This window comes from Mesocricetus auratus, unplaced genomic scaffold (genome assembly GCF_017639785.1).
Source record: "Mesocricetus auratus isolate SY011 unplaced genomic scaffold, BCM_Maur_2.0 Super-Scaffold_100021, whole genome shotgun sequence".
NCBI classification, from domain to species: Eukaryota; Metazoa; Chordata; class Mammalia; order Rodentia; family Cricetidae; genus Mesocricetus; species Mesocricetus auratus.
The window spans coordinates 8,763,584-8,791,344 of NW_024429202.1; the positions used below are offsets into that span (position 1 = coordinate 8,763,584).

The following is a 27,761-nucleotide window of genomic DNA, read 5'->3' on the forward strand; positions in this document are numbered from 1 at the left end:
GATAGCCGCCTCACTCTATACTTTCTCAAATGTGTCTCCGGCAGAGAACACTAGGTGCTTCTCTGAGGCAAGCAGAACCCCTCTGCTGGGCCAGCAGCATCTTCTTCCTGTGTTAATGACTACCTTCTTCAGTGACAGAGTTTTGTTTTTAAAACACGAAGCTGACTCCTCAGCTCCTTCCCAGGGATGGGTTTTGGCTTTTGAGGGCAGATGGAAAAATCTTCCTTTGGCCTTACTACTGGCTAGGATTTTAGACACTCAAGATGGAATATAGACCCATTCATGAAATCTAAAACCTTAAGGTCTTAGAGAAAAACCAGGGCATTTCTTCATGGCCCTGGGCTAGACAAAGCCTTCTTGGGTATGACACCAAGTACATATGCAAGCAAGGCAAAAGTGAGGGAAACTAGACTTTTCGAGATGTATACTTTTGTCTTTCCTGAGATACCAAGAAAGGGACTGATGGGGAACTTTGTAGAGCGTGACTGTGAAATGTCGCATAATCTCATGTGCTGAATGCTTTGTCCCAAGTCAGTGGTGGAGACGCTGGGCGGTGGGGACTCACCTCAGGATAGGTTAGCAGGGCTGTGCCAGAAGGTAACCCCGGCCGTGGTCCCCTTTCTCTTCCTCTACTTCCTGGCCACGACAAGTGAAGATTCTACTTAGTCACAAGCTCCTGTTAGCATGATATCCCAGCACTTGAAGCTAAGCAGCTATGGACCAAACCCTCTGAAACTGAGCCAAAATAACCCCTTTAAGTTGTTCTCAGGTTTTCGGTCAGAGCAATTAGAACACTAATAAGGGTAGACTTACGTTTGTAGAATATATATTTTAAGCAACTTTACAAATCAGCATTTAACCAGAAAAAATGTGACTGTCAGTGGGAATATAATTTGAACAGGTGTTTCTCCAAGGGGGAGAAATGTGTACACATAGTCAACAAACACACAAAAAGATATTCAACATCACTGGTCATTAAGGAGATGTAAATCAATTCATGGCTTGAATAGTTTGGTATATTGTAACATATCAGCTGTTATGTTTGGGAGGTGAAATGAGCTCCATAGGCTCATGTCTTTGAACACTGAAATCCCAGCTGGGGGCAGTGATTTAGAAGGCTATGAAACCTTGAGGTCAGGCGTTGCTGAAGGAAGTCAGCCACTGGCGTTTGTAATCCAGCCCCACTGCCTGCCCCACTTTCTATTTCTTGGTTATGGATGTGACCAGCTTCCACATGCTTCTGCAGCCATGAGTACCCCGTCATGATAGACTCTGTCTCTTCAAACTGCAAGCCTAAATAAACCTTGCCTCCCTTTGAAGTCTCTTTTCTTCTAAGTATTTGTTTTTGTCCTAGCAATAAGAAAAATAGCCAAGGACTGGAGAGATGTCTCAGGGGTTAAGAGCACTTGCTGCTCTTTAAAAGGACCTGAGTTCACTTCCTAGCAGCCCCACGGGGTGGCTTACAACTGCCTGTAACTCCAACTCCAGGGGATCTGATGTCCTCTTCTGGTCTTTGTGAGCATCTGCATAAATGTGGCATCTCTCTCTCTCTCTCTCTCTCTCTCTCTCTCTCTCTCTCTCTCTCTCACACACACACACAAATATTTAAAAAAGAGAAAAGCAACAAATACAACAGCATTATTCATACTGAGCAAAAGAGTGGAAGCATCCAGCTGGTCAATGGATAAACAAAGCAGGTCTCCACACAACAGGTGACATTTGGCTGTAAAAAGAATGAAGTATTGATACATACAACTAATGGATGGACCTTGGAAACTTTCTGGATACAAAAGGTTACATATTGCATGTTTCCATTTGAATGAAGTAATTCAGAAAAGAAAAACAAAGACAGAGAATGGATTTGTGACGGCTGAGGACCACAGAAGCAAGGTTAGGGATGTTTACAAATGTGTACAGGGTCTCCTTGAGGGTGAGGAAAATATCCTGGAATTAGAAAGTGATGACAGTTGCCCAGTTTGGAATGTACTAACACACACTGAACTGTAGACGTCAAGAGGGTGAGTTATATGGTATGTAAATTATAGACAATAAATCTCTTTTTATAAGAAGGGGTCACAGGAACCAGTCTTCTCGGCCTCTCACCCCAGCTCTTCTGAGTATTAGTGTACGACCCACCCAAGCTGTGCCTCAGTTTCCTGGGGTTGAGGATAGCAGGATTCCACCATCACGGAGTTGTTTTTAGCAGTGCGTGAATTAATGAGTGTTTCTTGGCTCAGCGCAATCACTTCCAAAGAGTTGGCTGTTGCTTTTGCTCTTAATGACCTCAGTCTTGTTGTACAATGATCCTGGTCATCTGAACATAAATCAAGGGCCAAAGAAGACTTACAACAGCTTGTCAGCAAGGAGTGTTTGCTGTGAAGTGATGTCCACAGGCAGCACCAGGCCGAGGAGACCTGAACAGCTCCCACACTGAAAGAGCAACTCCTGAAAACCATAGAGCACTTCGCGCAAGCAAACAGACATAAATAGTGGGTCTGGCTCAGGCCCGTTGGCTGGAGTCCACGGAGAGTTATGAATCCCTCTTTGAACAATGGCAGCTGTTATGAAAATCTAGACGAGACTGTGAGTTGGATGCTTTCTCCAGCCCAGACACTGATTCAGAGCTGCGACCTTCTGAACAGCAAGGCAAGAAATGGATGCCATTTTTGAGCTGATTTATTGAGAGGTTTCTTGATTGGGGTCAGGTTCCTGCAACATTTGGAAAGTGACGACTATAGCATCATTATTTCCCCCAAATGACCAAAATTATGGCTGGTAACTTGAGGCCCGTAAATTTCCCTGCAGCAGATGTAAAACTCCTTTAAGAGATGATTCACAACGGGAGACTCGGGCTTGATGGTAGAGCGACCAATGGGCTGGCATTGCTGAAGTCAATGTGTGTGAGGTGAGGGGTGCTTCTACACTCCACAGGGTGCTGGGAAGCCCAGGTTGGAGACTGTAAAAACCTACAAGTGATGGTGTAAATCAGGTTTGCAATCCTGGGTGGCTGCACTGTGGTGTTGTCCTAGACCTGGCGTCAGGACACCTGGGTTCAATGCTTGCTTCTGCCAGCAGTGTGACTCAGGAATAGTGATTTCTCTTTTCTGGGACACAATCTCTTCCTCCTTTAAAATAAGAAGCAGGCACATTAGGTGGTCTCTGAGGTATTCTACAAGATTTAGACTGATTTATTTTATTACTCAAGAAGAATGCAGGGCCAGGGTTATAGCTTGGTTGGTGGAGTGCTTGCCTAGCATGTACAAAGCCCCGAGTTTAATCACTGGTACCACATAAGCCAGGCATGGTGACACATGCTTATAATCATCGCACTCAGGAGGTAGAGACAGGAGGGTCAGAAGTTCAGCACCATTGTCTAGTACATCATGAGTTTGAGGCCAGCTAGAGCTATATGAGACCCTGTGTCAAAAAACAAAAGACAAACAATGAAAATAAGTCATCTATTCATCTCCAAAGAATCTGTGGACATAAGATGAAGCAACCACAAAAGATAAGGGAGGGCTATACAACCATAACAATACCCACCTAATGGCACCATCATCAGAAATTGAGGGACTGAAAACCATGACGGTGGAGCCGGAATGCCAGCCCTGCCATACCCACCCCAGCTTCTGTGAACCAAACACAGACATTTGCTGGGTAGAAACATGGCTCCACTATAGTCTCTTGAGAAAACTCTGCAGTTCTACTCACGTTTATAGCAGGTAAGGGCTCTACCACTCCTCATCTCTCTTCCTGTCTGAAGGATTGTCAAACAGCCATTTTATTTGTCATCAACTACCCAAAGTGTGTATCTCCACTCACGCACACATGTATGTGTACAGTTGAATGATGGCCTCGAGGGCTTTTCTAGTGAGGGTGTCTTGGTACTTCTCCATCCGCTCCTGTTTCTTCTACCAGAATCCTGGCTTGAGGTCACTGAAGGGAATTAACATGGTAGAGGTTCTTCACAGAAGTTGCTGTAGGTTCCTTCGTTTGCATATTGACATCCAGACTGGCCAGGATCCTGCATCTCAGAGATGTCCAGCTGTGGAGCTCTTAGGAGAAAAGCTTGAGATATTCCAAATTACTTCCTTATTGTGGAATTCAATACAGAAAACCCCTTAGAGGAATTGCTCATTCATTCATTCATTCATCATTAATTGAGAACGTGGTGTCTTAGGGTTTCATAGGATTGCTGTGAAGAGACACCATGGCCACAACAACTCTCATAAAGGAATTATAAGAGTTACATTAATTATAAGAGTTACATTAATTATAAGAGTTACATTAATTAAATACATTTAATTGGGGGTAGCTTACAGTTTCAGAGGTTTAGCCAGGGAATGGTGGGGCAGTTCTTTAATTCCAGCACTCGGGAGGCAGAGGCAGGCGGATCTCTGTGAGTTCGAGGCTAGCCTGGTCTACAGAGCCACACAGAGAAACCCAGTCTCAAAAAACAAAACAAAAGCAAACAGTTTCGGAGGTTTAGTCCATTATCATAATGGGGACAAGGTGGCAGGCAGGCAAACATGGAGTTGGAGAAGGAACTGAGAGTTCTACATCGTGATCTGCAGGCAACAGGAAGTAGTCTGTGTCCATACAGGGTGTAGCTGGAGCACAGGAGACTTCAAAGCCTGCTCCACAGTGACATACTTCCTCCCATAAAGCCACACCCACCAACAAGGTCACATCTCCTAATAGTGCCACTCCCTATGAGCTTGTGGGGGCCAAATACATCCAAACCACCACACTTGGTAAATGTCAGTTTCAGTGCCAGCCTTGGAGATCCAATCCTGAAGATAGGTGGGAAATAGTTTAGAACACATGGGGGGGAGGAGAAACGTGAGCGACCGGGAGAATGACACAGGACAGACAGGCACGATAGTCTAAGAGACCAATTTGCCCAGCCACGGTTTCAAGGGATCTGGCATACACAGCCATGTGGCTGAGGAAGGTCACGTGGAGTTAAAGCATTCCACAGATATGTCTCAGACCTCCCAGACTAACGTTCAAGTCAGATTTAAACACGGTGAGACTAGCTTTCAGTGCAGTCAGTCACTGGACGTATATGAGAATCTTTGGAACAGTGCACATGAGACAGGCCTTGGATTCAGGCTTCACTCTGAAGCCTCTCCCGGTTGCTGAGTGTGCTGGCTGGTTTTATGTCACCTTAACACAAGTTAGAGGCACTGGAGTGGAGAGAGCATCTATTGAGAAGATGCTTGCATAAGATCAGGCTGTAGGCAGGCCTGTGGAGCATTTTCTTGATTAGTGATTGATGGGGCAGGGTCCCTGGGCTGGAGGTCCTGGGTTCTATAACACAGCAGGCTGAGGAAGCCATGAGGAGCAAGTCAGTAAGCAGCACCCATGCTTGGCCTCCGCATCGGCTCCTGCCTCCTGGTTTCTGTCCCGTTTGAGTTCCTGTCCTGTTCCTCAGCGAGGGACTTCAATGTGGAAGCAAAACAAACCCTTTCCTCCTCAACTTCCTTTTGGCCATGTGGTTTCATCATATGATAGAAACCGTAACCAGGACCCTGCTGCCCCACACCTTTGATGTGAATTTCGCCCATCTGAATAGCGGGGGCAGTAGTGTCTCTCTCATGGGCCCTTTAAGTGATCTAACAAGATCATGTTTGCAGTAACTGCAGTCCCTTTGAATGCACGCCCTTCTCACTATGCTGCAACCCACCCTTGAAGACCAAGTGTCTATTAGGCTCTCAGCTGTGAGCAGCTGACCGGCATTGTTCCAGGTACTCTCTGAAGAAGAGGGATGTCTTCTAGACTTCCCAGAAGAGCTGCAGAAGTCACTCAGGAGGAAGCTCCAGGAGCACCCCGGGGACAATACTGCATAACTGACCTACTCTGGGAGCTGCTTTCCCAAGGGATGGCCTGGGATGTGGCCTCTGTCCCCACCCACACCAGTAAGACCAGAAAGCCCCAAACCACAGAGTTTTCCTGCTCCAGAGGCTCATTTATTCCAGGCGACGCCCTGTTCACAAAGTGCCCATGTGATAGGGGACTGGGAGGTCCCTACTTTTTCTAGCCACGCCAGCTGGAGCCACTACTGGCGATTCTTCCCAAGCTGGGTCACCCGATTCCCCACCAGCTCTGTCGGCTTGCACTTTCTGTGAAGTTTATGTACAACCAGGTGGTGCTGGTCCCTGACTTTCCAGCTTCAGCAGGGGACAGGGGAGGGGTGCCATTTAAACACCGGCTCTTCCCACCTCACCCCGCCTTCTGTCTCTCACTTTCGCCTCTTTTTCTCTTCTATTGCTCTAAAGACAAGACTGCACGCCTTTATCTCGTTTTCCCACTTCTATTCGAGTGTGTGTGCATGCATGTTTGCACGTGCGTTTTGCTGTAAGTGCCTGTGGAGGTGGATGCGTGGTGGAGTCCTAAGGATGATGCCAGGAGTCTCTACAGCTAGTCTACCTCATTCAGCACAGCTGAGGCTCGTCTCGCCAGGCAGCTGGCTCCAGGGATCCTGTCTCCACTTGCTGAGGCTGGAATTACAGGTGGGCCACAACACCCACCTGATGTTTATGTGGGTTCTGGGGACCCAAAATCCAGTCCTCACGCTTGTGCGGTGTTTTAACCGCTGAGCCGCCTCCTCAGCTCCAGTCTCTTACTTTCTAGAGACCCTTGCCATGACAGCATTTTAGAGTTTGAGGTCTGCCTCTTCTGCCTGGGTGGACCTTTAGTGTCCTTATCTGTGAGATGGGAGTGCTATGGCCTGGGAGATGTTGAGATTATAAATGATAAAGGACAGTGTTTGCTGTAGCACAGCATTGGGTAGTCATTACACACGGGGAGCAGAAATAGCTCAGTGGGTGAAGTGCTCGTGGCTTAAGCATGAGTTTGAACTCACAGAGCCCACATAAAAGCTGAGAATGGGTATGGCAGCCCTCCTGTAATCCCAGGGCATAGGAAGCAGAGGCAGGGGCTCCCCAGAGCAGGCAGGTTTGCTGGACTACACAAACCGGGGAGCTCCTGGCTCAGTGAGGAGCCTGTCTCAGTATAGAAGGTGAAGCGTGATATCAACTAGTCATGTCTGTGAGGGCGTTTCCTGGGAGGATTAGCTGAGGAGGGAAAACTTACCGTGAACTTGGACATACTGTTCCAAGAAGTGGAGTTCTGAGCCGAAGAAAAGGGAAGACGTCTTAGCACTGAATTAGTCTCCCTCTGCTTCCCAAGTGCGGATACAACATGTCCGGCTGCCTCCCGCGCCACCGTGCCTTCCCAGTCACGATGGACTGTAGCCCCTCAGACTATGAGGCATGACAAAGCCCACCTTTGCTGTGGGATAATCCTTCTGTACGCTGTGAACATGCATTACTCTCATTGGTTAATAATAAAGCTGATTTGGCCTATAGCAAGGCAGAATAAGGCTAGGTGGGAAAGCCAAACTGAAAATTCAGAGAGGGAAGGGGCAGAGAGAAAGAGAGAGAGAGAGAGAGAGAGAGAGAGAGAGAGAGAGAGAGAGAGAGAGAGAGAGAGAGAGAGAGAGAGAGGCAAGCAGCCTCTGCCAGGAAGCAAGATGTCAGAGGACTAGTAAAGCCACTCACCATGTTGCAAAATATAGATGAATAGGATTGGATTAAGCAAGTTGAAGGAGCTAGTTAGTAATAAGGCTCACCCATAGGCTGTGCATTCTGTAATTAGTATAAGCTTGTGTGTGATTATTTGGGACAGGTGGCGGGAAAAAGGAAAGCTCCACCTCTGCTTGCATCCCTCCCTTAAGTCCCTGTTGTCAGGCAACAGGGAAAGTGGGTAACACAATACAGTCAAGTGGATTTAGGTTGTGGATTCCTCTTTCTTTATGAAGCAGAAATCAAACTTGATCTTCCCATTGACTAGAGGATCTAGAGAGTAATAGAAACTACAGTTTTCAGTCATCAAGCCCTCTCCGGTCTGCACGGCTCTTTCATATCCGTGTTGGAGTTTGGTCCAGACCCCTAGTGCCAAACGTCTTAGTTGATTGGTTGCCTATCTCCACGAGAAACAGTGTTTTGCAGGTATTTTGTGGGCTCCCTCATTCTGCAGATAGGGAAGTTGAGTCATAGGGAACAGCCCCTCACAGAGTTCCTGAAATTATCCCCCTTCTCATCTAAATCACTCTCTCACATGCTGCTGGAATACATGGGTTGTGAAGAGAACCTTGCTTTGTGAGTCAAGGTGGTGGGTTGGAATTCCATTGTGATGCGAACCAGCTGTGTAACCTTGGCTAAGATTCTTCCTTTCTTGGAACCACTTGTTCTCGTCTGCCATCGGGGGTGTAGACACCCCAAGATGTTGTGAGACAGTGCAATGTGATTGAGCTAGGCTAAGCTGACAGTTGATATGTTGATATGAAGAACAGACTTAAGAAATTAGTTAAGGAGCCATGTGTTGGTGGCGCACACCTTTAACCCCAGCACTCGGGAGGCAGAGGCAGGTGGATCTCTGGGAGTTCGAAGCCAGCCTGGTCTACAAGATCGAGTTCCAAGACAGCCTCCAAAACAATACAGAGAAACCCTGTCTCGAAAAACCAAAAAAAATGGTTAAGTTTGAATTTGTCTTTTCATTGAGACAATAAGCCATGCTTGCTTTCTTGATGGGGCCATCGAATGCCTCTGATGAAGCTGTGCCTCAAGTGACTTTGAGGGAAGATTCCCATGCTTTGCAATGACGAGGACTTGGTGGTTCAAACGGTATGGAAGATGTTTTCTTTACACCCATTGCAGAGAAGACTCTGGACACACACTCACATTTGCTCCTGGTGGTTTTGTGGCAGAAGGAACAATTAGCCCTAATTTGTGAACAAAGCCACTGAGTCCTGACCAGCTCCGTGTCAGACCAGAGAGCAGAAATGGAGTTACTACCGGGCCCTCCTACATCTCCCTGTCCAGGGGTCAACAGGGAAAGAGTCAACCTTAGCTCTTAAAAGGTGGTAAAAGTGGGGCTCACTGAATTAGTTGGGTGATACCAAGTACTAGAAACATGGCGGCATGGTCGAGGAGACAAGAGAGCCTTAACGGACTCAGGGAAGACAGATAGGTTTCACGGATGTGAGGACACAGGGAGAAGCCACCAGAAACTGCCCAGTCCAGCTGGGTGAGGTGGTGTATGGCTGTAAAGCCAAGACTTCGGGAGGCTGAGGCCGGAGGATCTCGAGTTTAAAGTCAGTCTTAACATGAACTAAATGCCAAGTTATGTGAGCTTTATGGGGGTGGGACTCACATTGGGAGACCAGCTTTAAGGCTGCGGAGCAGGGACAAGGCAGTCCACCCACACAGCCTTGGTGGAATGGCGAAGGAGTCAGTCTCGGGCTCTGTTCTGAAAAGCTCTATGAGACATGTATACAGCTAAATGTGAGGCCTGGGAGATGTTCCTATAGTTTAGCAAAACAGGTTGATAGTTTTCCTCCTGTCATTATTACTTTTAATGAAATTTGGGTTCAGATAAAAGTCGGATCTGGTAGGGAGCCTGGTAGTCACTAGTCTAGCATTATGGAACACTTACGCCAGGAACTACCGAGTGAAGTAAATGACCACAAAATGGGTAGCTTAAAGTAGCTAACATTTGTTTCTCACTGTTCTGGAAGCCAGAAGCCCATCCCTCCCTCCTCCCCACCCACTCACTGGCCCTCACCCCAAGGCTTTAGCTGAGACTCTGGCTTTGGTTTGCATTTTGCACCAAGTGTGTTTTGCCTTAAGGCTGTTTTAGTTCAAGCTGTCTTCATGTGCCATGCTGAGGGGAGAAAGAAACATGGGGCATGCATTTGGGGGTGTGGATGCAGAAAGAGGGACCTGAAAATACCCCCCCCCTGGATCTTAGGGCTGAAACTGCATTTCCCACATGCCTGCGGGATGAGGTTGGAACCACTCCACTCGCCAATGAAAGGGAAAGGGGGTCCCCGGACGGCTGCAGGGACTGGGTGGTCTGGGTTGTAGGAGGTCAGAGAGGATCACCTGGCATGTGGAGGGAGGGAACCCCTTTCACATGTGGTGACAGAAGCCACTGGCCTCCCAGAGTGGCGGGCAGGGAGGAAGCAGCCCCTAGCAGCTGGCCATCCTGGGGCAGCGGGCAGCTGTGAGTGAGGGCTGGTCGGTCTCCCCACCCTGCCTTTCCCTCACACAGGCTATTCTGGGCAGGAGGGGATGAGAGGCCTGAGCTGAGACGGGGTGGAGCAGGAAACAGACTTCACTTCAATCCATCCTACCCCCAACCCAGGGATTTCTCTCCTTTGTTCTCTTCGCTGATTGGGCAGGGCCCGTTGGCCCGCAGGCCCCAGGATTCTACCGACTCTGCCTCCCAGCACTGGGATCACAGTGCCCAACGCTTTACACGGATGATGGGGAATCCTGGGCAGGTCCTCATGATTGTACGGCGAGCCCTTTACAGACCGAACCACATGCTCAGCCCCGTGCGCTTCTTATTTTCATCTTCGTTGCTGTGTTGGTCTCTTTAACGGAACGCTGCTCGCGACAGAGAAAGATGGAGGCATCCTAACCAAAGGCCTTCCCCTCCCTCAACCCCTTAGTCTCCTTCAACTGGATTCTCACAAAAGACTGCAAGTGATTAGCTGCATGGATCACATGGTCCTGCAGAAATGCCACGTGTTCACAGCCCCTCTGGCCAAGGAGGTCAGAGGTCGGAGGTCAAAGGTCCGAGAATCCCAGCCGCTTTCTACGCTGTTCCTGGCACTGCTGTTTCCACTGATCCGATCCTGAGATCACGCACCCAGCTTCTTAGCATTCCCTAGTGGTGACTTACTGCACGAGGGGCAAGGCGAGAGTCCAGGGTGACACACGTGGCCAGGGGACTAGTGGGGGATGTCTGGGGACTCCATCATCTGCACTTCACCGTGCCAAACCTTGGGACAGTCCGGATGAGGAGCAGGAAGTTTCTGGATAGCAAGGCATGTAGCCCAGTAGTGGGGGGGGGGTGCTAACGGAACCCCAGGGAGTTGGGCCAAGGCTGTGCTCCCCATTTTCCAGGCTCTTGTGTGGTGAACGTGAGGTCACCAGCTATTTCATCCGTGCTGTAGAATACCACCCCCTGGACGAAACAGCCTCCGTCTTCACAGGACGAGCCGTGCACTTGCCAGGCTCATCACGGGGCTAGTTGGCTACTGAGGTCCCCTCCTAGAGAGACGGGGAAGGGAGGGTCACTGGACCCTCACCTGAGATTCCAGACACTCCTCATGGCCATTTGTATGAAATTTACCCCGGTTGCACATGGTCTGAGGCTCTGTTCAAGGTATTAGAGTATACGGGCTGGAGGTTAACGGAAGGGGAGTCCATATATGAGGTCACAGGGAAGCTGTCAGCCATGTTGGGTGAAGGCTTCGCCGTGTGGCTACTTTGGGGTCACCCCTGCTCCAGGAAGCCACTTTACCCATGCTCCATAAGAAAGCCCAATAAACTCATTGGCCCCTCAAGGTGAGGTCTGTGGGAGCCATACTCTGATCTGTCAGAGTAACCTTAGGAGGAGGGCTGGACATTGGTTATGTCTCCCTCCTGGGGGCTGATTCCTACTCCTCGGGGACAGAATGCTGCTTGGTGCCTGGCCTGAGGCTGTTAAGGCCTCTTCTACCTCCTCTTTCCCAGCAGCCCTGGCAGCCCTGGAGACCACAGGTCCTGACGGCTTATTTGTAAGATGGAGCACGGCTGTCTAAGTTGGAAACAAGCCTCTGGGATGAGAGGGCGCTGTCCTCCTCCTCCTCCGTGCCAGCACAAGCTCCCTAAATTGAGACCTGCGTCACCCATCACCCTGCAGGAGAATCATTTATCTCTTATGACCACACTGGGAAACAGTTCCCATCCTTCCCATTTTACAGATGAACGAACGGCAGGGACCTGCTGGGCAGTAAGCAGACAGGACAGTGGGAGCCGAGCTGAAGCGCAGAGGTGTCGAACAGTGAGAGAAGAGATCCCCAATTGGCTTAGAGAGGAAACCGGGTTGAGTAGGGAATAGAAGGAAGGCTTTAGGGACACAAAATCTCCTTCACCCCCATCCCCAGTCTCAGGGCTGATTTGGGACCCTTTGAAGCTAGGCCGGAGGAGTGCCCCATGTTAGGGACGCACTCATTGTGACTCTGGGACCTCATGAGCATGGTCCTAGGTGTGCCCTGGACGGGAGGAGAGTGGATTAAACATTGAGATTTTGTGCAGAATGGAAAACTGTGGAATGGAGCTACCAAGCCGGCACACCCCTCCCTACCACCGACCTAACCAGACTGTCATTGCACAACTGGGCTCTGTGGTCCCTTTTGGACAGGCCTGCTCACCAGCCACTTCCCTTATGGTCAAGTCACTTAAATGATGGTTCTGTTTCTCTCCTTCTGTGTTGCTTTAAATTTGTTTTGAGTAGACTTCTCTCTCTCTCTCTATCTCTATCTCCCCCCTCTCTCTGTCTCTCTCTCTTGCTCTCTCCCCATTTACAGTTATGTCAATGCAGAGGTATGTGGAGTGAAAAGGCCCTCTCACACAGTCCCATCAGCTTAGCTCTACCTCACAGGTAACCATTCCTGCTCATTGTTCCCATATAGAATCTACTTATGAGTTTGCAAGATAATTGAGACATGCATTGTGTTTATACTTTAGTGTTGCATTTCTTATGAAAGTCTGCCACAGTACATTGCAAGATACTTTTAAATTTTATTTATGAGAGAGAGGGAGAGAGAGAGGGGAACCAAATGCCAGTCCTCTGTAAGAGCAATGTGTGCCCTTAACCACTGAACCAAGTCTCTAGCCCGTAGGCTACTTTAAAGAATATTTTATTGGAAAAGTGTGCCAAGACTTTTCTCAATCAATATCCCATCAATAGATGTCTAAGCTGTTTCCCAACTTTTATGAGTGTAAATCATAACCCAGCAGACATCCACTTATGGTTGCTTTGTCTATATACTCAAGTGTGTATGAAAAATAAATTCCTAACCATGACATTGCTGGGCCAGGGTGTTATTGGAGAACTGGAGAGCCACCATGGTTCTTGGTTGAAGTAGCCCAAGGTTAGCGACGTCTCCCTCAGAGCGCTTTCGTAAAAAATGGAAGAGCAGAGGAAAGGGTAAGAAAGTTTTCTTCGGAAAGCGGAAACAGGAAGTTATGCCTCAGAGGGTCGGGGTGAGCACCAGAGAGAACGAAGAGCCGGGCGCCTCAAGCCTTCATTCTCGACGGCTTTCCCTGGGAGCGGTGTGAAAACTGCATTCTGTGCAGGGAGACCCAAGCATGGGTGTGAAAAGCGCACTTCACCTTCCTGCCTCAAGCGAGGAGGAAGCTGCTGGCCTCACGCTTTTTCCTATTTACCTTTCTTGCGGCCGGCCCGTCAAAGGCTATTGTGCAAAAGCCCCGAACCAGGACGAGGTTTGAGACAGGAGGCTGCCGAGTGAATTTCCTGCCACAGCTTTACCTTTTAAGGGTATTGGCTGCCATCAGTTTATCCTTTAGCCTCGCGGCCTGTGGCAAACTGGAGCTGCTCGTTAGACTCATTTTCGTCTGAGCGCAGGCGAGCACTTAGAAGAGGAATGCTGGCCATTTGTTAAGCTGCCTCCTCCGCTAACCGCCTCCTCGCCTAGTTCCCTAGCTCCTTGCCTGTACTCAAACTTCAGTAGTTGGATGGATACAAAGTTGGTCTCTATAAGGCTTTATGGACTTCCCGTTTAGCAGGGTATAAAAAAACAATTCCAGCATGTTCAAATTTTCAGACTTGTCATTCTAATGGAAGTTTCCCATTAATTATTTACTTAAAATTAAAGAAAACTCATGAGTGCATGCGAGGGGAGAGGTATGCGGTTTGTGCTGGTGCCTGTAGAGGCCAGAAGAGGGCGTCAGGTGTCCTGGAATTGGATTCACAGGCAGTTGTACACTGCCTCATGTGGGTGCTGGGAACTGAACTCAGGTCCTCTGGAAAGAGCAGTATGTAGTCCTTAATTGTTGAGCTGCTTTCCAACCCTTAAACTTACATTGTTCATGTCACAACTGAAGCTGTACATATTTTAAAATGTTTGTAAAATCTGCATTCTTTCTAATATAAATAACCTATCCCTATAGTTTGCTGATTTCTTTATTGTGCTGTTCACTTTTCCCATATTGATCTGATCCTTTATCTATTAGAGAGACCCACTGTTTATCAAGAGTTAGTGACAACAGAAATACCTATTTTGCTATGTTCATTTAGTTTATAAAAATACTTTCCTTTGTTCTGGAGAGGTGGCTAGGTGGTTAATAACACTACCTGCCCTTCCCGAGGACTCCAGTTAGCTTCCCAGCACCCACTTCCAGTGGCACACACCATGAACTTCACAGGAGTCTGATGCCCTCTCTTGGCCTCTACAGGTATTACACTCACGTGTACAGATACCACTGTCCTCTTCCTGCACATAAGCAGAAACAGAAAACTAAAAACAGAACAAAACAAACACAACTTTCCTAAGAATGCTTTAGGTATTGCTGGTTTTTTTAGGGGACGGTCTGCCATAAACAATTTTTTGATTTTCTCTTATTAAAATCATCCCTGTTTTGATAACCGAGATATCCTTCTAGAGATTTTTTTTTTGGTCTTTCGAGACAGGGTTTCTCTGTATTGTTTTTGGAGGCTGTCAGTCCAGCCCGGCCTCGAACTCACAGAGATCCGCCTGCCTCTGCCTCCCGAGTGCTGGGATTAAAGGCGTGAGCCACCACTGCCTGGCTCCTTCTAGAGATTTAGAAAGACCCCTCCTCTACATTTCCCCCTCCCTCCCTGCATTCCTTTTTCTTTTTAGAACTTTAATAGTCTTATCTCTCTCTGATCAATTTTGCGTTTTCTAATTGAGTCCATATTATTTTTACCTAGCCTGCTGCCAAGACATTTAAGTACATCTATGGACATAGTCCCCCATTTTTGATGATGTTAATTTATTCCTCAAATCCCATGTTTTTTCCATTACTGTAAATTGACATTGGCTGCAGGTACAAAATTGATCCTGTATTTCAAACTCTCAATATCGAAGAGAAACAGACTGGGGTTGTGGAAGGGAAGGGGGGTGGAGAGTAGGGAAAGGACAGTCGTGGGGTGGGGCAGCGAGGAAAACCAAACTGTACTACATGGGTAGAAACGCCACAATGAAACCGCTTGCTTGGCACAATTAGCATACCCTAAAATATCTAAGGTAATACAGGTATTGTTTTTGATTTAAGACAGAGTAGCCTTGAACTTACCAAGTAGCTGAGGATAACCCTGAACTCCTCGTCCTTTTCTCCCAGCGCCGTCAAACGTTGGATAATGTCAGTTTTTAAGTCAGTGATTTGAAATGCCACCACACCAGAAGGCTGCCTCCTGGGGACCACGTCTGGTGCTTCTCCTCTTGGGACAGTATGGTGGGATGGTATGGGATGGTATGGCGGGACAGTATGGGACGGTATGCGGGACAGTATGGTGGGATGGTATGGTAGGACCCTCATTTCTCCTCTTTTTTGGACTTGTCTGGATTTTTCAGTCTGAAATTTAGAATCATAGCAGTACAAAAACATACACTAGCTCTTTACTGGAATTTCATTAGTTTCAAACGTTGATGGAGGGAAGGGTGGCCCCTCCCCCACCACACAATCCAGTGACCTTGACCCTTGACTTGCCTTTTCATCAATTCTAGCCCTGTTTATGGGTGGAAGGCCTTGAGGTGACAGGACATTCCTGTATCTGAGGCTCATTTAGCGGCCCATCACTACTGCAGTAATCACAAGGGCCATTCCTGGTTTCCACTTATCTCCCTCTGAGCCGAGGTTCACTCTTATCAACTCCATGGGGCCTTGGGAATGGAGCTTGTGGGAGAAAGGGACTGTCACCAGCACCCAGGAAAGGGGCTTTGGAGGCTTGGAGAGAGCAGAGAACACCCAGAACCGAAAGTCAGCAACTTTGGACAAAGATAGACTGAGAGAGGCCAGTGTGGCGGGTTGAGGGTTGTGGGGAGATCTGAGAGCAGGCAGAGGAAGAGAAACTACAGGGAGTGGCCAGGGCAAGGCCCTGGGGAGCAGGGGAGAAGGAGCCTGGTCCCGAGCCCAGCGGTGGGGCGCCAGGCAGAGGAGCATGGTGGGGGACGGGCAGCAGAGGGGAAAGCGGATTTCTCTGCTGTCCTACTTCATCTTCACTTGCTGCAGACGACAGCCCGTTCAGGGGAGAGTGATGGCCCCAGTTCCAAGACGGCTTATCTAGAAAGCCCAAGCACACATGTTCTTTGCTAGCATCTAAGACGCTGGGTATTCTGAGCTCTCCTTGCATCGCAAAGAGGTTGCTCATGTCCTGATTTTTTTTTTTATCAGAAAACAATTATTATAATAAGGAAAAAAGATGTTGGAAAATTCAAGGTCAGGGCTGAAATGTACCAGAAAGGGAGTTAGAACCTGGGCCAATATGGGAGGCTGAGGGGAAATCAGGGGTGGAGACAAGCATCTTATAGACCTGCTAAGGAGCTGGCCTGGATGTGTCCTGAAATGCCTTCATCTCCATGAGGGGCCCTAGCTACCTGATTCAGAGTAAACAGTCTGAGGCCTGTCCTGCAGGGACAATAGTTTAGTGCACTTGCCTCTGGCTTGGTGACACCATTCATATTGTCCTAGCTGCTTATGTAATGTAGCCCAATATGGGCACCAGGAGGCCCAGGACCTCGGCCAGGCAGCAACGCCCAGCTAGTCTGCAGATTCCAAGATGCTGCGAAGGTTTCTGTAATTCTCTGGGGGCTTCTGGTTTCTCTCCCGGGCATCTTTGGGCATCATTCCTTCTCTTGCTTAAGGCCCTGGGAGAACCTTTCTTCCTGCTGTAGAGCCACTTTGGTTTCAACTCTGGCCTTCGTGTCTTACTCAGCTCTGGGCCAGGGGAAGAAACCTTTCCCTCTGCCGAGCTTATGTGAACACACCATGATCCGGCAGGGTTTACAGCTATCCATCGGCCTTTCTTCCTGGAAAGGTTGGAGGGACACAGCTGTGTGCAGGAGGGTTCCGGCACTCGGGGGAAGGGCACTGAGGCAGGAAAGAGGAGGTGCTATCAAAGGAGCCCAGGTGTTCTAGTGCCAGGGTGCAGGGCGCTCTTCAGTGGTCCTGAGTTAGGCCCTTGGCATGGTAGAGTAGGAGGCACTGGGCCTGGCAGCGTCAACTCCAGGCTTGGAGGTGGAGTCCTCGGGTGTGTTTGCAGCCAAGCAAGTGGTGACCACATGCTACTTGCTAAGCAGATGGTGAACTGAACCCCCCCTAATTAGAGGGGGCAAGTCCTGTTTGAAGCCTCAAACTGAGGCTCAGCTTCTAATCAGCATTCAAATGCCTGCACATCTGGCAAAATAAAAACAGCTGTGAAGACAGCAGATGGAAAGGACAAGGAGCGTCTGTCCCGGGCTGCCAGCGCCCAGCAGACCCCCAAGCCCTTCCCATCGCCTTTTCTTTGTCCCCTTTCCCTTTAGGCTTTCCAAGGGACATGGAGCCTGTAAGCATGTGCTCTGACCCCCAAAAGACACCCTCCAGGATCCTGACAGTCCCCTTGGAGTGTGCTATGTCTGTCACTTCCGGTGGGTTTGGTGGCAGGAACCATCCCACAGACTCCAGCCGCCAGATGACAGTAGGTCTGTCTTCAAGCCCTTGGGCTGTATGTAAGTCACAAACAAAACCAAAGAACACGACTCACTGCCCCAGAACACCACTTTTGAGCTACTGATGGGTTTGGACTCCGTCCTCGGTGCTTTGTGGGTCGGCCGAGAAGTGTCCACTTACGTAGGATGTAATTTGAAGAGCTCCAACATGCCCAGCTATCCTTTGGCCTGAAATAGAAATCTCCTTGGGGGAAATGTGTGAAGATCAAGAAGGCTCCTGTCAAAACAGACGGCTGACTAAACAGGAGCAACCGACTCTCCAAAGGTCATCACTGATGCTTAAGGCACAGGACAAGGCTCCCAGGCCTGTTCCTGTTTCAGCGAGGCCGGACCTGGTACACAGGCCGGGAGTGCCCTGTGCTTGTGTGTCAAGTCCATGAATGCTGGACCCGCCGGGCCCTCCAGCATCTCCCCACTGCTCTTCTGAAATCTGGAGGTGCCTCCCCACAGAGAAGTCTGGCTTGACGAAGTCACAGGAAAGCTTATAATAAATTATTCCCATGTTCAAATCACATCTCACTGACAGCCACCCGGACACCATCTTGAACACCATGACCTGCTACTTACAACTCTGACTTTCCTGTCCTATTTATGTCTAATGTGCTTTCACTTAGCATGCAATATATTTCTGCCTAACTATCATCTTATGCTTCCTGGTAGAAGGTGTGCTCCAGGAAGGCACCGGAGCCAGGCTAGGGGCTAGGTACGTGACATGGGGCGTGTGACACCAGGCACATTTGGCGTGGAGGCAGTGGAGGGATATATCTACAGCTCTGATTCACGGAGAAGGTTTGGGGGATGAAGTCTTGAGTAGCAAGTTCCTGGAGAAGTTGTTGTGAGTTAGTAAGGATTCCTTCCACTGACTTGGCTAAGATGGTTCTTAGCCAACTGAGTGTGAATTTCAAGTGTGCACAGTGTTTAGGGAAGCAATCACCCACTCAGCCTCCTGCCAGCTCTTACCTTACATGCACCATGCTCTATAGGGCATGGACCTCCTGCTCCCATCTTCCCCAAGCCCAGCACTAGAGACAAGGCCCGGTGACGTGCGCGCCACACTCCAAGAAGGAAGGCTATCTGCTCACTGTTTTCTCACGCTCTGGACTGGTAAAGGAATCAGTGACATGGGTTTTCTTTGTCCGCTGGAGAAATGCATTCGATACCTGAGGGAGACTAAAGAAGCCACGGCTTTCTTGAATTCTGAAAAGTAGGTTACTCTCAAACAATGGTGGTTTCGGGAGTTGGCGCAGTGGATAAAAGGGAAGTATATCCAGCAAGTACTGAAATATTCTGTGTTCTTCAATGCTTCTTACGGGCAGCACTCTGGGGTAGGTCCAGAGGGGGAAAACAGAAGGAGCACAGATTGGGGAACCACATGCCCTGCTTCTCTGGGGGCAGTTATGGCTTGCACCTGGTGTAACGTGTAATAGTTCCTCTTTTTCGTTGGTCGTGAACTTGAGGTTCATCCTGAGATTACAGGTGTGCACCACCATGGCTGGTGCTGTTTTTTTCCCCTTAATCTCAGGATCGCCAAGACTGGCTTAGGAAACAGATACTGTGCTTGGCTCCCAGCACAGAACGCTGCTAGAGAGCTCAGAGGCTGATTGGCACAACCAACAGCTCCTGCATTGGGGACGGAGGAGTAAGTTACATCAGGCTGCAGTTAAGCATTGGGGATGGAGGAGTAAGTTACACCAGGCTGCAGTTAAGCATTGGGGACTGAGGTGCAAGTTACACCAGGCTACAGTTAAGCATTGGAGACTGAGGAGTGAGTTATGCCAGGCTGCAGTTAAGGGATTCCAAAGAGTGAAGCAACATCCTTCACTCTCTGCTAGTCAGGTTCTGGTGGTTAAAGTGAGTTCCCCCAGCAGGCGATCCAGACGGCATTGCTATGAACCATTGGATGTGTACACGCTATGGAGGTGGTACCCTCCAGAGTCACCCTGAGGTGCACCATATGAAAGATCACTCTGGGAGCTGCACACAAAGCACCGTGGGTGTTGGGTTTGTAAAGGGTGAGAGGCCAGCGTCTTATTTCAATTGACTGTTTAGGATCATGGTCGTGCCTCATTCCTCATTAAGTCCCTTGGTTGCAGGTTTCAGGGAAGCCCTCCAATACACGTGAGTTGACCTGAGCTGTTTTTCACCATCATTGACTAATATGAACCCTGTAGGGACCTTTATGCAGTAGGAGGTGCCTGAGCCCTGGGGATTGACACAGGCGTCCCTGTGGGGAAGCAGGGACTTGGCCATGGGTAAGGTTCTTCCTTGTAGGCTTGGGTGGGAACCTCTTACCTCTCTTCTCCTAGATCTGACAAGGGGGTCAGGGTCTTGTAAATCTGGCTCTATGTTGGACGACCTCACCGCCTATAGATTGATGACGTCGTTGCTGTGACTACAGAGACACAAACTTTCGGTATGGAGAAAGAATCGGCCTCTGGTCCTCAGCTGGAGGCAGGATGCAATTCTGGGAGCTGCTGCTGCTGGGGCAAGGCCTCTCTTAGGGAGAAGTGAGGGCGGAGAGAAGAAAGGGGACAAGGTGCGGCTTCATCGCTCCCTCCACGGCCCTTGCGGCAGGCTACCATCACTTGATTAAAACCACACCATCTCACACCTCGCTGGCAGGGCCACCGGCAGACAGGACAAAGAGATGCCAATGACTGGAGGTCTTCAGACTTGGTGGGGCACTAGGCCTTCTGAGAACTGGCAACTGTCACCTATCCGCTGCAAAAGAGAAGTGTGTACCTGGGGGAAAGAGGTGATACAAAAAAGAAAGAAAAAGAAGACAGAAATGGGATCTGCTTGCGGGAAAAGTTTTCTGTGACTAATGATTTCCATCTGCATCTTATTGGCCCAAACCATGTGACATGGTTGCCTCTACCAGATACACACACACACACACACACACACACACACACACGCACACACGGTTATATCATTTTTAGAAGGATAGCAAATAAACCTGTGATTTATTGGAGGGCAGAGGGAGAACAGGAAAGACAGACTGGACACACAACAGACAATGAACAGTGTGTTCTGTAGGGGACTATAACTTATTCACTCTGTGAACCTCCACATCAAATGGAATTTGAAACCGTGTGCCTAAATCCTCAGGCTTGTTCAAGATGAGCCGTGTTCACAGGTTGGAGTGGAGCAGAGAGAGGCTGAGGAGACCCAACGTATCTTATACAGCATGCCCTGGCTTTCACTGATGGAGAGGAGAAAACATCTCTCAGCCCCTGCAACGTCTGTCTTAGATCAGGGATTGTGGCCATGGTTCTGTGTGTTGGTGGTGTGTGACCCATGTCCCTAGGTCTGGGGCATCCTGGTATAGCCACTGTTCTTCCCAAAATTTCCAAGGAAATCTTAATTTCAAACAGCATGCTGGGTTGGGAGACCATGTGTCAGACTAGTGCCAGACAAATGTGTCCTGATTTCTGTTTCGGAAACTATGGTCAGCATAATGGAATGAGGCAAATTGGAAAGGACAGTAACTGGAGCCCAGGCTTGGGTAGAGGGAGGAAGCCACAGGGAACCTAATAGCAGTAGCTACCAAAGTCTACAGAGTAGAAGGGCTGCCAAGGGCTGCCTTAGCCCCAGTCTTTCCGTAGACATCCTGGCCATGAAGTGAGGTGCAGATTTGAACCTCATCCACCCACAGCCTATCAGTGACCTCGAACAGTGGCTTCACTTCATCGCTACAAGTTTTGGACACGGATCATGGAAAAACAATGATACTGATGCCTCCCTGGGTTACTTTTAAGCAAATGAGTTGAAGCCAACCAGCTCAGACCCTGATTCACCCATGCAGTCTTCAACGGTGGTCACCATCCTCTTCCTCCTCCTACTCTTCCTTCTCCCCATGCTCTAATGGGCTCAGGGATTCATCAGTGAACAAGATGTGGACCAAGCCACAGAACACACAGAACACACTGCTCATGGTCTGCTCTGTGTCCAATCTGTCTTCTGGGTTCTTCCCTTGCTTGCTCCTCAATAAATCACATGTTTATTTGATATTCTTCTGAAAATTGTATTCCCGTGTGTGTGTGTGTGTGTGTGTGTGTGTGTGTGTGTGTGTGTGTGTGTGTGTGTGTGTGTGTGTCCATCTGTCTGGTAGCGATGATCATGTGATACGGTTTGGGCCAATATGATGCAGACGAAAGTAAGTGGACTGGATCCAGCAAGATTCTTCAAGAGATGATGCTAGAGGTGACAATGATGGGTCAAGCATGGATAAAAGCCATTGTTAAGATAGGACAGGAAGCACATGAGTGGTTCCTCATGTCAGGAGTTAACAAAATAGTCAAATTGATTCTGTTGCTTTGACCAGTAAAGTCTTGTTGGAGTATAGCTGTGACATAGACTGTGTAGTTCCCCAAGCAGGAGTCCAGTGATCTAGATTTTTCAGAAAACCAGTCGCCCAAACCCTCTTAGCTATGGATTCCTTGTTCCCAAGTGTCTCAGTAAGTCCTGCTTAAGGCATTTACCTGAGCATCTGGCTGTTCAGAGAAACTCTGAACTATGTGTTGCCCTGAACTTACATGGCTTACAGATCCACCAGGAGGTTGCAATCTTTGGCTTGAAGATTCAGGAGAGGGAGTATATTGTGGGGAGTCCCGGGTTGTATAGAGACTTCCTATAACTAGTCTAGGCAGGAAGGGGGTGTTGCATATAAAGCTTAAGTAGTATGAGAAAGGGATGGGTGAGAATGTAAATGAGGTGATGGAATAAATGTTTATCTAGAGTTGGAGGAAGAATGGATGACTGGACTCTTGTGTTTATCTAAGTTGTTCTAGTACCAATAAGACTCTGGAGCCAAATATTGGGGTGAAAACCTGGTAGATGGAAGAAGTGGTGGAGGAGTGAGCAGCTGGCCTTCTCTCCACACTTCCTCGACCCCAAAGGAAAGACAAAAGGCTCCCGAATCTCCAAGTCCTTCCCTATTCCTTCCTGCGCCTCTCTCGAGGTTACTGCCACACATACAAAGTGACAGAACACAATGCCGAGCTCACAGTGTCTTCTGTGAGTGCAAGAATGCTGTCCCTGTCTGTTGTCCTTTCCCTGTCGGCTGAGGCTCCAGGGCGGAGAGCTGTGGAGATGGAAGTGTGAATTGATAAGAAATAAGTTTTTAAAAATTTAGATTGTACTGGATTGCCTAACAATTGAAAACAAGACCACTCTGCTTCCTAACAGGGGCAAAAGGAATTTTGTTCTGGGGTCCAGGAGCCCGTGAAAAATGGCGGCAGTGGGTGGATCCTGACTCTTCTGCTTGGGGGTGCCTCAGTGGGGCTCCTTTCAGACACCGTCACCTGATTTTACAAATATTTCCTGGTCACAGAGAGGGCGCAGGCTGTCAGTGAGGCTGAGGTCCTGGGGCACAGATCCCCACTCTCAGGGAAAGGCATTAGCTTTCCTGGATGGACGCTTGGCTCCTTCAGACCTTTGGACATGTGTGGCTGTAGGGAGGAGCACTCATCTGTGGGGAAGTGAACTTTCCTGGTACCAGCCTGTGAGTGCTTGATCTTAGGTGTCCCTGACTCCACAGCTGGGGGCAATTCTGTCCCTTACAAGCTAGAGAGAGAAGGAAGGAAGGAAAGAAGGAAGGGGCTTCAGGGCTCACAGAGCTCAGCTCCTTCATGCTACAGTAAAGGAATCAGAGGGACTGGCAAGATGGCTTCACAAGCAAAAAGACACTTACCTCAAAGCTCGATCACCTCACTTCAACCCCTGGGACTCACGTGGTAGAAGGAGGGAACTGACCTCTAGAAGGTTGTCCTATGACTTCCACTTGCGTGTGAGTCACACATACATACATACATACACACACACAAACACACATACAAACACACACAGACACACATACAAACACACACACACACACATACACACACCACAGAAAGCAAAGGATAGGGGATGGTTGAAGTTTCTTAGTTCTCCACTCACTCTGGGTCTTAGGGATTTGATTTCTGTGTGGATCTGTCCTCTGGGAAGAGATGGCCAACCCAGTTATCCTACCATATAAAGGGTAGGTACATGGATATGACCTTTTGGCCCTTTCGTGTTGGAAGAAAGAGGGTATGGCTTTTATTGCACCCCAAAATTGTGTGTCCCCTGAAAGCAGTCTTCAAGGTGCTAAAAAGGCTAAGTGCCACAGCAGTAGTTATGGGCCTTCAAACTGTCTTTAATCTCTTAGTTTGGCTCTGTTATGTCTGATCTCCCATCCTCTCTGTTTTAATTCCCTGAATGTTCAGCATCCCAAAAGACACTGAAGCTTGAGAGGGACTGCTGACCCAAGTCCAGCCTTGGAGGACCCTCCACAATGACTTCCTACTCTGTATCATGTTGTAGAGATGTTGCTTCTGAGGGTGAGATCTGCGGAAGATATGTCACACAGATTGTCACCATTGGTAATTTCTGGTCACAGCCTCTACCTTTCATCTACGGACAGGTCCTACAAGGTCAAATCAACTTCAGCCAGGTCCTCAGGAGAGCTTTGTCAAGTTGCCCGATTTCTGTGTTTTCTGTTAAGGGGAGGTGAGTTCAGACTAGGTGTATCAGTAGTCACCCTTGGCTCTAGGAACTTCTGCATCTGTGATAGTTAATTCTGTGACTCCATCCTGCAGGCCTGGGCCTTGCTCCTCGTACCTGTGTGAGAGTTAGTCTCCTGACAAAGTGTAAGTGCAAGGCTGGGACTCTCGCCATTCAGCCCGTAGGAAGTTGTGGGTAACCCCAACTTACTTGCTCCTGAATGTAAGTGAGAATCAGAGACCTCAAGATGGGGACATGCCTGCTCAGAACAGAGGGTATTAACGGTGGTGGAGGGACCCAACCCATCCGTTTCCTCTACTTTTGGTTCCTCTGTTTAGAAATATGGTACTTGTGGCTTCAAATATATCCAGAAATTTGAACCCCTAAAATAGGCGATTTGGCCCGGTTTCAAACCCTCCAACAAGCCTAGCTCTAAATGTAGCTCTGATTTGGGGACTTGAGTTTCAAGTTCCCCTTGGCTTGGCAAAGGCTGACTTTCAAGCCCCTGAACGATTTATCTGCCGTAGTTTTTGAGTCCTCTAAACTTGTTCCCTCTTCAACTCCCCACCCCAGCTGCTGTCTTCCATCCGGCCTCTGCTGAGGCTTCTTAGCATGCTGGCCTGAAGTCATTGCAGTAGGAACCTTTAGGGTGTGGTACTCTTCCATCTTGTGTCCTGGGACGGAGTGCAGGCTCTGGTGGCCAGGGCGGTCCTCAGGTTTCCATCCTCCCCCTACTGAGATGTTCTCCAGGATCAGTGTTCATGGATCACGGATCAGGTTTCAAGGGTGGCTTAATCATAGAGTTAGATGTTGGAGAGAGTGTGTTCCAACGAGATTTTCAGAGCTCTGCCTTCAGATTTGGTCAAATATGCCTTGGGAGTAAACAAGTTAATAAGCAGTGAAGACCTCCGGAGAACAGTGGTTAAGTTAAGAAGCCTTGCGTAAAATACAAGGACAGTCAGATAGAAACCAAGTCGGGTGCTGGCCAGCATCACTAGGTCTCCTGCCATTCAGTGCCTCCTGACTTGTGGGGTCTATATTTTGGGTACCCAAAGAAGTCAAAGGTTGGAATGAATTCATGGGGTAGATTTAGAGTTCCATTAACACATGCCGTTCAATTCATATTTCTGGAAGAAAAGAGAATGTCTATTAGCTGGGATTTCTGTGACTGAGGACCACAAGCTGGGTGGCTTCAGCAGCAGCAGCAGTGACCTGTAGCCCTGGGGGCTGGAGGGATGAGGTCAAAGCATTGGCAGAGCTGACCGAGGCAGCTGGGAGGAAACGGTTCACGCTTTTCTCCTCTCTTCTGGTGCTTTGTTGATGACCATTGGTGTTCTTTGACCTGCAGAGCTCTGCCTTCAGCTTCACATGGTGGTGTGTGTGTGTGTGTGTGTGTGTTTATTAGTACACTAATCTTATTGTGTTAGGGGCTCATCTTAACTGGCTGTATTTGCATCCCATCCATGGTCAAATAGGATGCTATTCTAGAGGCTCTGGAGGTGGTGACGTTTCAGTATACCAGGAGAGAATCATAGTTACACTCACGAGGAGAGGATGACCTCTTCTGAATTTATGGCTCTCCAGATCAGGGTTTGTCCATGTGATTCAGGGTGTAACACCCACTGGCATGGAAAAGCAAATCAGAACAAAACAAAACGTCCAGGAGGATCTGAAGGCAAAGATTCCCTTTCCTCTCTAACCATTTGCCCATCAACCCATTCATGCACTGTACGTCCATCAGCTCATCTGTCCATCTGTCCATTCATTTCTCCTCTCTTCCCTCTAGGATTTCCTAACTGGAAGCCCCAGCTATGTCAGGGATACCACTGGAGTCCTAGTCACGTATATCCTGTGAGCCGTTGCAGAGGAATCGTAAGAACACCAGACTAAGGCTATCAACCCCAGCCTGCTCTGGCCAGCCTTGTGATCTAGAGACACCTTCTCAGAACCTTGGGATCTTCATTCGTAACACAGGAAACACTACAGCAGAGCCCGACACGCAACAGTTCTTGGAAGAAGGTGGCAGGTACTGACATTTACATCATCGAGTGAGACATGGAGAAAGGGACAGAGGGCAGCATGGCCTATCTGCCAATTTCTGGAGCATCAGTGGAAGGCATCCCTCAGATGGGAGCTCGAAGCATTCTCCCAGGGGTCATCTCAAACTGTCCCCACAATGATCCCAGAGCTGTGGTTCTCTTTCTAGATTCTCATTAAAGTCCTAGACTCTCCCATGGATAACATATGTGCCTGGATAGTCCTCATACATATAGTGTCTGTCTAAGGCGGATTTGTAGCTCCTTTTCAGCCCATCTGTGGAAGCCAACCTGAGGAAACAGGTTCATAAAAGAAAACAACCTGAGAAGTTTGTTCATCCACCCATCCATTCATTCAGCAGACAAACCCCGTGTGGGCGGAGGAGGGGAGTCGGTGGTGGTGGTCATGGTGGTATCTAGGCAGGGTGCTGTTCTTCAAACTGCCCACAGGGGGCACTGGCCGCAATGGCAGCATGACTCACTCTTTCGGAGAAGAAAGGCTGTCTTCTGGGTCAGGTCTAAGCGGGAACTATTGCTACCGTGGGAGTGTGTGGACTCAGTGAGGGAAGAACATCTGAGTTGGAAAATGACAGATGAATTAAAATGTGGCCTCAAATTACATGTTGATGTTTCTGGGTACCATCCCAAGAGTTGACACGAAGTACTGCTGCCTGCCTTACCTTCTCTGTAGCTAGCTGGTAGATTCTAAAATCCTACCTTCCTGATAGGTGTGCGTGTGCGTGCGTGTGAGTGCGCATGTAAAATTTCCCATGCTCTTTCTTCAAAGTTAGTATTCTTAACAGTGCAACCATTTGTCTGTTTCACCTATGTCACTAGGGGCCCTTTGGCATGTCTGACATGTAGGGCCAATGCCACAGAGGTTAGGTAGCCCTAGCTTGGGTCCCTGTGTCCCCCTTACATAGGCGTCTCAGATATCCTGATAGGGCTTCTGACGGAGGGGTTCACATCCATGCTCAGTGAGTGAGGCTTCCTTTGCAACCCACCCCTTCTGCTTCCCACCCGGACTCCTCTAGAGACCAGGAGCAAAGAGTCCCTGGAGTGAGAATGTGTTAGTGTGGAGCCCATTCACCCTTAGCTTCGTGGAAAGAATATCCGTTTGGTTCTGGTTCCCAATTCTTCAAAAGGAATTTTCCTGAGAGACTCCAGTTCCTGCATGGTTGGGCAAAATGACTGGTATGTGGGTAGGGTGCAGATTCCGGTTAGCCCAGGGCTGAGGTCTGTTCTGGTTTGGGTTTTACAGGGAGGTAGTTTTCTGGCCTCTTATCTCAATCCACCCCAGATGGAGATGGTAGGGGGTCGTGGCCTGGAAACCCACAGCAAGGAGGAGGTTTAGAGCCCCACATGAGATGAGTTGTTCCCTTCTGGGCAGGAACATCAGGCAGGCTATGGAAGACAGACAAAAATTCACTGTGCCCGGGGCAGCTTTACAGTCTGTGAGTAACGAGGAGTTTGATCTAGCCGGGATCTCGGACAGTGATTTCCCGGTTCAGGCTGGGTCACGAGCTGAGGGTGTGATACTGAGTGAATCAGTTGGCTTCCCTGGAGCTTGGCATTTGCTGTGGTTCTTCATAGGCAGATTAAGGCTC

General features: G+C 48.8%; 1 long non-coding RNA gene across 4 annotated transcripts; it reads right to left on the minus strand.

Moving 5' to 3' along the window:
• Nucleotides 1-1,603: 1,603 nt before the first annotated feature.
• Nucleotides 1,604-8,131, minus strand: LOC110341277. 4 transcript variants are annotated; one of them, XR_005870215.1, is made up of 4 exons: nucleotides 7,566-8,131; nucleotides 7,099-7,134; nucleotides 3,712-4,068; nucleotides 1,604-3,125 (listed from the first exon to the last, which is right to left on the minus strand). It is a non-coding gene; the product is annotated as an uncharacterized LOC110341277 (long non-coding RNA). The 4 variants fall into 4 exon arrangements; XR_005870214.1 differs by having other exon boundaries at nucleotides 3,712-4,195; XR_002383159.2 differs by lacking the exon at nucleotides 7,566-8,131 and having other exon boundaries at nucleotides 7,099-7,377.
• Nucleotides 8,132-27,761: the final 19,630 nt, after the last annotated feature.